At 41.6% G+C, this 10,124-nt stretch overlaps 2 long non-coding RNA genes across 7 annotated transcripts; one reads left to right on the top strand and one right to left on the bottom strand.

Moving 5' to 3' along the window:
- LOC109708026 lies at window positions 257-1,710 on the bottom strand. The gene is made up of 2 exons (XR_002215637.1): window positions 707-1,710; window positions 257-595 (listed from the first exon to the last, which is right to left on the bottom strand). It is a non-coding gene; the product is annotated as an uncharacterized LOC109708026 (long non-coding RNA).
- Window positions 2,443-6,017, top strand: LOC109707135. Of its 6 annotated transcripts, none has more exons than XR_002215420.1 (7): window positions 2,479-3,231; window positions 3,312-3,531; window positions 3,615-3,675; window positions 3,811-3,869; window positions 4,029-4,098; window positions 5,105-5,220; window positions 5,966-6,017. It is a non-coding gene; the product is annotated as an uncharacterized LOC109707135 (long non-coding RNA). The 6 variants fall into 6 exon arrangements; XR_002215418.1 differs by having other exon boundaries at window positions 2,481-3,231; window positions 3,335-3,531; XR_002215417.1 differs by having other exon boundaries at window positions 2,443-3,531; window positions 3,756-3,869.

Genomic DNA, 10,124 nt, shown 5'->3' with positions numbered 1-10,124 from the left:
GTATATTAATTTTCATGCTGTTTTTAAGGTTGAGCTATACTTTTTGGTAGTTTTAAGGCGTTAATCATTCTACGTAATTGCCATAAAATTGTACCAGATATGACATCAATATAACAACATCCATCTCCCTCAGGATCACCTAAATTAACTAAAATTTTCCAAATATATACTCTATTAGCACAGTAGAATTAAAAATGCAAAACCAGAATGTAGATAGGGAAGTTTCTGCAAGAGACCTCTTCTACTATACTTGTCATCTGCTTTGACTAGATTACATTCTCTTCTGCTTTGACTAGATTACACCAATTGAAACAAAAGATACAGCAACACTAGTGCCTTCTATTTGTAGATCCTTTAAGAAATTACAGAGAATACGTTCAATGAAAGCTACAAACTACAAAAAAAAAAAAAAAAAGAAAAAAAGATCAATATATATAGAAAGAATGTCGGACGAACCAAACATTCCAGTTTTACCACGGTTATAGGCATGGCTTCTTAAAAGCTTCAATAAATGATCTCACCAAATGCACCAAGATGATCATCATAAGAAATAATGAAGCTGATATCCTTTGATCCTACTGGCTCCTCTCTTCGTCTGCGATGAAAACGGAGTACTTAATTAGTATAATATATTCCTCGGAAGACGCCACGCTCGCGCGTGTATTGCGTGTAAGCTGACCCCGGATGGAAGAAAACCGGTACGCACCCAGCCAACATCGGGTCAAAAGCTGATCTCCTCGATCGTATACGAATCGCCATGAGGTTGCAGGCAAAATAAGGAGCTCTGAAACATGTGCGTAATGTTGCTCGGAGAACGGCACGCACTTTCCCCGAGATCACACTCCAGCAGTCTGCACACACCGGGTGCCTTGCACTGATCAATAATCTGTCCTCTGATCGACTCGGGATTACGAGGACGAGGCGCCCCCGCGAAGGAGAATAGCCATCTCCGATCTAATTTGCGCATTCTATCCTGCCAGCTGAAAACGTCGGCGTCCTTCGCCGGGTGAAAGTAGGTTGGGGTAGGGCATCCCACGTGATACGCCCGGCCACCAGGAAGTGGTCCCGAGGACTGAGAAATGGAAGCAGAAGGTCAAGATCCAAAAGGCGGCCGAGAGGGCGGCCATCAGACACAGACGGGAGTGTGACGGCTTACTGCCGGACTTCTCCATCTCCTCGTGGTGGCTGCTTGCCGCGGATCGCCGCCTCGTCAGTTCCAAGTCAAGGAAGGGACTATACGTACAGGAACAAAATAGGGACAACTCCCAAGCCCGGCTATTAATCCAGTCGGAGTCGGGCCATCTTTAATATATATCTCACTCATCCACTTACATTCACAACTTGGGTTTTATATTACAAAACATTAACGTAGCAAATCTCGAACCCAGATACCCAAATAATAAGCATACCAAAAAGGCCCAAATAAGCAAAATGGCGACACCCGGAACTAGTTTCAAAATTGATACCAAAATTTCAACTGCTGCGATAAAATCTGACCACCAACTGGATAACCCGGCCAAACTAAAAATTAGAAACAAGAGGTTCCAAGGGAACACAGACGCGCGCGCACACGCACACGCACACGCACACGCACACGCAAGGATGGAGACTGGGCTTGTTTCCGAGGTGAGAAACGAGAAAGTGGGATTAAACGCTCACAGAGAAGGCCGATGGGACTCTTATTCGCTTTGTTCCCTCGAAAGGGCGGAGGTCGTTGAGGAGAGCAAGAGCGAAGAAGTCTCATCGCCGATCTCCGTTAAATACGGGAAAGGGACGGCATCGGTGCATTCTAGAGTGTTTCGCCTGTCGCGTCCGTCAGTAGCTGGTCAACTGCCTCGCCACGTAGGGTCCAACGGATGACGCGTCCGTTGCCCACTGAAGATGATGTCCCACCCACGTGCGAAACATTTTCAAGAAATACTTGCTAATACCAATTGTTTCTAAAACAAGTGGCAAAAAATTTAGTTGTTGGTATTCGAGATTCAAGTTCGAATTCTAGTTGATTTACATTTTCAGCTAAGTTTATATTTAAATAAAATAAACGAAGCGGGTAGCGCACTACCTATCTTAAAAAAAAAAAAAAATACTTACTAACGGTGAAAAACTGCTCCGAAATTTTTTTTTCAATTGAAAATTTTTTTTTCTAACGTTTGGTTTTCCCTGGAAATTTTTATTGGAAAAATTTTTTTTTTACAGATTTTCTGAAAAAATGGGTTTTCATTTTTCGCTCTCCGTTCGCGAAAAATGAAAACTCATTCGCATCAATGACGCGGTTCAAGAGATTTGAGCACGCGATCCACGAGATCATCCTCGCGAACAGCGTGAGTGGACCTCCCTCATTAAATCTAACAGCAGAAAATTTGATAGCACCAAATGCATGGTACTATCGATAGTGTAATAGGTTGAGATTTGATTATAGGTTAATTGTGATTAAGGTGATCACAATAATGCTAAAATGAAAATTAAGTGTTTCTAAACTTAATGAGTAGCTTGAGAATGATATTAGACAGGTTTTGGAAGTGTGAGGATAGACACGAAAGGAATCGAAGTGGATAAAGAACTTCAATTGCCTTTGTTACTCGAAAGTTGAAATATTAGTCAACCTGGTCAAAAAAATGAGCAAAATGATGCCAAATTGGAAAGTAATTATTTCCAAATTAATCTGACAACTTGTAGAGATATATTAGTGTAATTTGGAAGTGTTGGGATGAAATTGGAGTGAGTTGGATGTGAGAAATGGGTTGCCAGAGCTGCTGCTGCCAGCAGGGACTAAATTGTTAAGCTGCAGGGACCAAATTGTAACAGCAAGGCTGCAATGCACTTTTGCAAATTTCAGGGGCTAAGCTGCAATTTTTGGTCTTATCTCTTTAAACCTGATGCTTATCACTTAACCCCAGCCCACCTGAGATGGTCCACGTACCAGGGCACCTTTCCACATCTTTCTTTTTTCATCTCTTCTCTTTCTTTTTCCCTCAGCCATGAAGATTGGTGGAATTGCTGAAATTGAAGTCCATGCTGTTGGAGCAGGGAATTAATTGGAGAACCCTCTTTTCTCTCCCTTTCTTTCATCTCGTTTCTTCTCCTTCTCTCTCTCTCTAGGCTAACTAAAGCTTAAGGAGTTTGGTTGGCAGCCTTGAGGCTTGCGGGTTTGGTGGAGCTACTGAACCGGAATTTGGGGCTGGAGGGGTGTACGAGCCAGGGAAACCCAGCTGAGGAAACTTGTGACTTGAAGTAAGTAACTAATTCTCAGCTGGAATTATTACAATAGATTAAGAGGAGATTCTAAGTGATGAAAAGCTTGCGGAATTAAGCCTTGTGCTGTTGGAGCTAGCAGACTAGACCCTTTGGTCTGTTTGAGTGGCCGAGCAAGCTTTCCAACTGTGGAAGCTTAGAAACAGATAAATTAAGAAGGATTGAGGAATTGGAGGTTGACAGCTTGGTGTTGCAAGCTGATTGTTGTTGGGGGTGCTGCCGAAATGCAGAGGTGGACTATTTGAAGCTGTGGGCAAGTTAATTCAGCAGCAAACTGAGGTAAGCTCATTCCATATTGGATTATAGTCCAATTAATTGCTTTAGAATGGATCAAATTAAGAGTTTGGTTGCTGAAATTTCAGATGTGAAGCTGAAATTACAGCCTTGGTGGAACTTGGTGAAGTAGTAAAGCAATGATTCTTGGTATAGCTTTTAATTAAGTTAAATTCAGTTATTAAGTAATTAGCTTGGAGTTAATTACATCGGGACTGATTTACATAAAGAAAATTGCTGTTGGAACCTGAAGCAAGCTAATTGAGAGTTGATCTTGGACTGCAGCAGAGGGACCAAGCGGAAGCTTCAGTTGAGAGCAAACTTGTTGAAGGCATTTGATTGAGGTAAAACTGAAATCAGATTGACCTTAATTTCAGCATAAAGATGATGTTAACTATTGTATAATCACCTTCTAAAGAGACCCAAATTGAGGGTTTAGGTATTCTTAGGGCTATTAATGCTATGAAGAAGACTAGTAAGAGAAGAAGTTGATGTTGATGCAGGTTTTGATGTTGTAAGCTAAAAAGAAGACTTTTCAAAGTAGGAGCAGCTTGATAGAACCTCAGAATTAAGGTAAGCTTGCTATCTATTTCTGAACTGAATAATAATTGTTGTGGTGAAGCTGATTTCTAAGTAATGGAAATTGAAAAATTAGCATTAGTAGCTAAACAAGACATCATAAATGCATGTATGTATATATGTAGGTACATGTAGATGCATTTGTGCAGGATGCTTAGAAGTGAAACCTGATATAACTGAACCTTAATTCCTGAATTGGAATAAGGTCAACTATTGTTATGGGTGAATTCCTGGGTGCCTGGATAGAGAAGGAAGGCTAGTGGAGTATCCAATTGAGTATGCTGAGAAGTACTAGTGCTGAAATCTCAGCATAGTGCTGAAATTTCAGCATAGTATAGAACCCATTGTGAGCTGAAGTCAGGCTAATTGAATAATGAATTAAGCTAATTCTAATTAAGACATGATTAAGGTTCAGTTAATGATTATAGAAGATCTGCCAAGAAAGCTAATAAAGCAGGGGATCAAGTGGAAATTTCAGCATTGAGTGTAGTTTGTTAATAAAGCTAAAATAAAGCTTGGGTGAGTTTTAATCTTAAATAAGATTAATGTTAACTCCTAGATCAGCAGTAATACTTTAAGGAAAGTACAATGATAGAACTAATTGTTCTATGTCTAAATAATTGCTCAAGAGATTTAATGCTGAAAATTCAGCATAAATAGAATTTCAGCATGATGCTGAAATCCAAGCCGAGCTAAGTACCTCTAGGGTGATGGACTCTATAGAATTTGATACTTGTGAGTAATTATGGGAATGTAAGCTGAGCCAAGATCAGGATAAGATCATTTTACTGCTGAGATTGTTGGTCCTTGGTTTCTGATTATGGAAAACCAAAGTGGTATTGGAATATGTATATAAATGATAGCTTATACATATACATGGATGCTTGGAATTGAAAGGCTAACTTGTAAAATATGAGAATATGACACCAGTTTAATCTCTTTTGTTCCTTTATAAATGAAAGTTAAATATGCTCGAAAGTCTAAATTGACTTTCCGACAGGTCGACGACGCGCGAATTACGGTAGAGACCGTTCTAGTTCTATTTGCACTGAGTCGCGAGTGATAGTTGTCGACGCATTCCGAGACCTTGATCTTAGTTGATTGACACCACTACAGGTGGGTGGTGCTATCCGAAGTCTTTGAATCACCTTTTATGTCTATGGTTTTCCATTGAGCATATTACTTGTATTCATGCATCACAGGGTAGTGATATTATGAAAGTGATATTTGAATATGTGAATGTTTATCAATGTTGAGAAAATGTGAACTTAGAGTGTGAACATGGAACCCTATGAAGGTATGGACTATAGCAATAGTAAACTTGGTGACATTCAACTAGAGATTTGGTTAGCATCGAAAGATGGAATTGTGAAACTAGTATAAAGAACTAGTTAGAGTAAAGTGTGACAGTGTTTGTCAGTTGAATCCTCTAAAAGGGGGATCAGATCATACTCACATTTGTTTGGTTCAAGTGGGGTCGCTCCCCCTTGGACGATGAGCTCCGGAGTAGTCATCTTTACTGGACCAGGAGGTTGCGTCTCCCCCAGTTGACGGTCCCGTCGGGTGCAGGTTGCGTCTCCTCGATATTTGGGATAGCGTCAGTGAGTTATTGTTAACCAAAGGGTTAACCAAAAGATTGGGTAAAATTAAAGAAAAGCATGCATGCATATTTACAGTTTTCATATACTACTTCCTTCAGCTTTATACAGGCATTGTAGTAGTTACATATTATACTTGGTTACTATCTGCTTTACTTTTCTTCCCTACATATGCCTGAGTAGACCTAGTGGGTGAGTCGGCGAGGTCGGCAGCCGAACCTACTGGGAACTTTCTTGTAGTTCTCACACCACTAACCATACAGGTTCCAGTGTGAGCGTTGTGGCCGAGGATCGAGGCAAGAGCCAGCAGCCTAGCTAGTGGACACCCGAGTACTAGTGGTATACCATTTTGGGTTCGTGTATCATCTATTTTGATGTACAGCGACATGTAAATGAATGTATATAAAGTATATAATAACTAAATGTTTCAGTTATGTAAAGTTTTAAATTACAGTGGATTTCATGTTTAGTTAGACTTACTATCACTTGTGTTGTTGCTTGTCTTCGTGCAAGCCATGTATATTGAAATGTATCCTGGGAATTGTTTATTTCTTTATACATGTATTCGTTGTGTTGAGCCTTGGGCGAACAGAGGAGATGCTGTTCGTTCGGCGTCTGTGTACGTGCCCGGATTGATCAAATTGGCGATAGCAGGACGTGACAGATAGAGTGGTATCAGAGCAAGTGATAGTGAAAGTCTAGGATGACCTAGGGGACTTAGGAATGGAAACCTAGGAACCAGGAACGCGAGTGGCGCGAATCTAATGATAGCGAAAGCTAAATAAATTTGGTTAGTTGTTAGTAAGTCTCTAATGTTAATTAGGGGCTGATCCAAGTGTTATTTATATACAACTAAAGGAGTTATGTTGGGGGCCCACAACATAAAGCTAAGGGTTGAGTATAAATACACTTGATTGCTTTCGCCTGATTGGTATTGTTTTTCTAGTGTAAACGGTTCATTTCAAAAGAAATGTCGCGACGTGCGACGAGATCCACTCCGGCATCACCTTTTGGGGTGCCAGAGCAGACTGGATCTAGTGAGGTTCAGGAGTTGCGTGCTCAGGTGAGCGTGTTGGTTGGAGTTGTACAGAGGCAGGAGGAGAATATGAAGAAGTCCTGGATCGAGCTCTTTGGGTGGAGCGTGAAAATGTGATTGCGCGTGCTGAACGCGAATCGTGTGAAAGAGAACGAGAAATCGGGGACAGGATATAGAGTTGTTGTTGGAATTAACGACAAGTGGACTTCAAGATAAATCATGGGGGCTATAGCAGGATGCCTGTTCAGAGAAAAGTAGGTAGAAAGATTTTCTATATGCTAAGCTATGATTAGTACACAGTGTAAGATATTGGAAACAAGGCCGATTATGAAATAAGGAAACGTTGACAGAAAATGTGTCAAAGTTATACGCTTTCCTAACCTATAAACTTCTGGTGAAGTAGTGGACCAAACCTTGTGGTTGAAGTTAAGTGATATCTCGCACGGAAGGGGTGCGAATTGATTAGTGAGAATGAAAGATAAGCGACTGATATTGAGCTCGAGTGGTTAATCGAGTGTTAAGCAACACCTGGAAGAGAGTTGCAGTCGTCATCCTAGAATTCGGAAAGGTCTGTTGGTTGACCTTTTACTTCGAGAGGAATGATTGTCATAACTTTCACCCGGCAAGGCCGCGTGTATTATTGGATAAGTGAAATGGTAGTAAATTGCCTTCAGTAAGAATATTGTATATTTGGAAATGATACAAACTCCGAGCGGTATAGGCAAGAACGTGATAGAGACTTGGATTTGGGGAGATATAATACTCTAACGTGAGTAGACGAAGAAAGTGTATCGCCGATCGTTTGAATAGGCAGATGGATAGTGCTAGTAAGTAGTTGCAGTGAGCCAATGTTGGGGCATGGTTAGATGATCGCCTGGTTTTGGCGAGTTAGTTGAGTCGTACCCCAAATAAGTTGAAGAAATTGTGTTACGTATTTGAGGCATAGGTCGAGTTGCCTAGCGTGAGATGTCTGGCAAGAGACGCGATAGTGTAGGATGCTTGAGTATAGCTGTCCGTAGAATGTGGATTCTGATTCAGCCAGGAGAGTGTGTTGGCAGTAGCACTTGAGCGTTGCTAAGTGTGAAGTGTGCCATGGATCACTCGTAGGACTGGTAGCTCGCACTAGGTGCCTAGGAGCTGTTAGCGTGTGTAGCTCTGTAGAGCATGTCGTGTAGGACGACGTTGGCGGGTAGTGCATGGGGACGACCTGTGCCTGGACCTTTTGTGGACTGTGGAGCTTGGGCCCATTGGGCAGGTGCAATCAGCTGCGACAGGCAACTGCCCGATACCTACGGGTAGGGCAGAGATTTGGTCAGGACGGTAGTCCGAGCTTGGACCCGAGTACGTGGAATGCCACGTGTTAGATCGTGAGATCGAGGACACACAGAGTGTGTAGCGAACCAACCCGAGGACTTGACATGGTTTGGGGTTTTGGTTGCTCCTAGTTGGAGTGTGTGCGAATTCTCCAATGAGGATGTCGCCCGATGATGATTGGGTTTGCGCTTGCGAGCGAGAGACGCTAGGCGTCGTTGAGATCGGTTAGGCTGTAGGCCTACGTAGGATTGGTGGCCCTTGGTCCACCTGTGGGAACCGATGGTCGGTGCGGCCGACAACTCTGTTAGTGAGTTTTGGCCTGAACCACGAATGGCGGGTTCGTATACATACGTTGCAAGAACGAATGGACATTGATCGTGGCTTGTAGCATCAAAGGATAAAGAGAATTGAGGATAGTGACTTTAGGAGAGGAGGCTCGGTCCTACTATTTGCCTGTTTTGAATCGCCGAGTTAGGCGCTGATGAGAAATTGAGATTAGAAGCACGAACGAGGTGTTCATGAAAACTCATGGCGAGAGATTAATATATTGTGAACGTGGCCGGAAAAGTAAAAGGTTTTCTTTGAAATTAGTGTGTAGTGGGAGCCACAGGAGATTTTGGAGGATTATGCCTTCAAATCATTGGAGTTGTCGAGATGGGAATGAACCCTTCGGTCGAGGAGGGGAAATTTGCTGTGATTAAATACTCACAATTGAGCAGTGTATTGTAATATCGCAAGTAGCGATGCCAGTTGAGAAATCAAAGTAGACTCCACTGGAGAATAACGGGTATCATGGATGTTACCTGATAAGTTTGTATATGAATCAAGGTAGTCTATGGACATTTCGAGTAAGCGTCATGCAGGAATGACCCCCACTGTGGGAAAAACAGATAGTACTATTCTTTGAAGTAAGATGATGCCTATTGGTGTGAATTGGTTATCACCTATTGATGATAAGAATGATGACAGGGGCATGTTAGGTCTAATTGTATGAGGAGAATGCTAATTCTAAAGCATATCACTTAAGTGAGGATTGAATTGGTGTGGTAATCAAGACAAATAAGTTTTGATGATAAATGATATCGGAATAGAGTAAGTCATGGAATGTTGACTTCCATTGCCATTGAGACTTGAAGAACTTGCAGTAATCAGTTGGAAAGAACACAGAATGATATAATTCTATATTTTGGTAAGTATTGAAAATAAAGGATTGGAAATATGTATGAATTGTGGATTAAGTTAAAGCGGAACCTATGGCCGAGGTTGCATATAATAATAGCTATCAAGAAAATGTCGCTATGGTACCGCTTGAAGCCCTATACGGGAGAAAATGTCAATTCCCTATTCATTGGAATGAAGTGGGAGAAAGAATCGTTCTTGGTCCTAAGGTAATCCAAGAAGTTGAGGAAAAGGTACGCCTAGTCCGCCAGAGATTGTTAACGGCCCAGTTGCGACAACAGAGTTATACAAATAAGCGCCGAAAGAACTTGGAATCGATGAGTAATTCAAATCTTTGTGAATTAAAAGTAAAATCGTAATAACACTAGTGGAATTAGTGTTAATTGGATATTAGTTTAGAGTTGGATAATGTTAGAGGGGAGGAATTTATCAAAGCAGGAGCTTTGAATTTAAGTATGGAGTAAAGGTGACCAGTTTATTTACTCCTATCCTAAGCGTGTATCGAAGAAGGTTAAGGGTTCAACGGAGAGCGGAACTCACTAATGAGGAAACATGAAAGTGTATCCCTTACCACGCTAAAGCGTTAAGAAAGTGGAGTACTAGGTTTTATGTATGACCTATGAAAAGTATTCAATATACAAGGACGTTGAGGTGACCAAGCTTAAGGTTTTGTACAGGTCCTACTACGTGTATAAATGCTTCCAAACTTTGTACTTTATGTAACACATAAGGAAGCTTGAAGCCGCCATCTCGGTTAGACAGCCGATGACAAGGTTACGCGAGATCTTAGAGCATTCCAGTTTACATAGCTCCTGATTCGAAAGGAGCTTGAGGTTTAGAGAAATAGGGCGCGTAACCGCTGTGAAAGTTATTGTGAGCTAGCGGTTGGCGTT

The sequence above is a fragment of the Ananas comosus genome, linkage group 3, assembly GCF_001540865.1.
Source record: "Ananas comosus cultivar F153 linkage group 3, ASM154086v1, whole genome shotgun sequence".
Classification (NCBI taxonomy): Eukaryota; Viridiplantae; Streptophyta; class Magnoliopsida; order Poales; family Bromeliaceae; genus Ananas; species Ananas comosus.
This window is presented reverse-complemented; position numbering and strand designations above follow the sequence as displayed.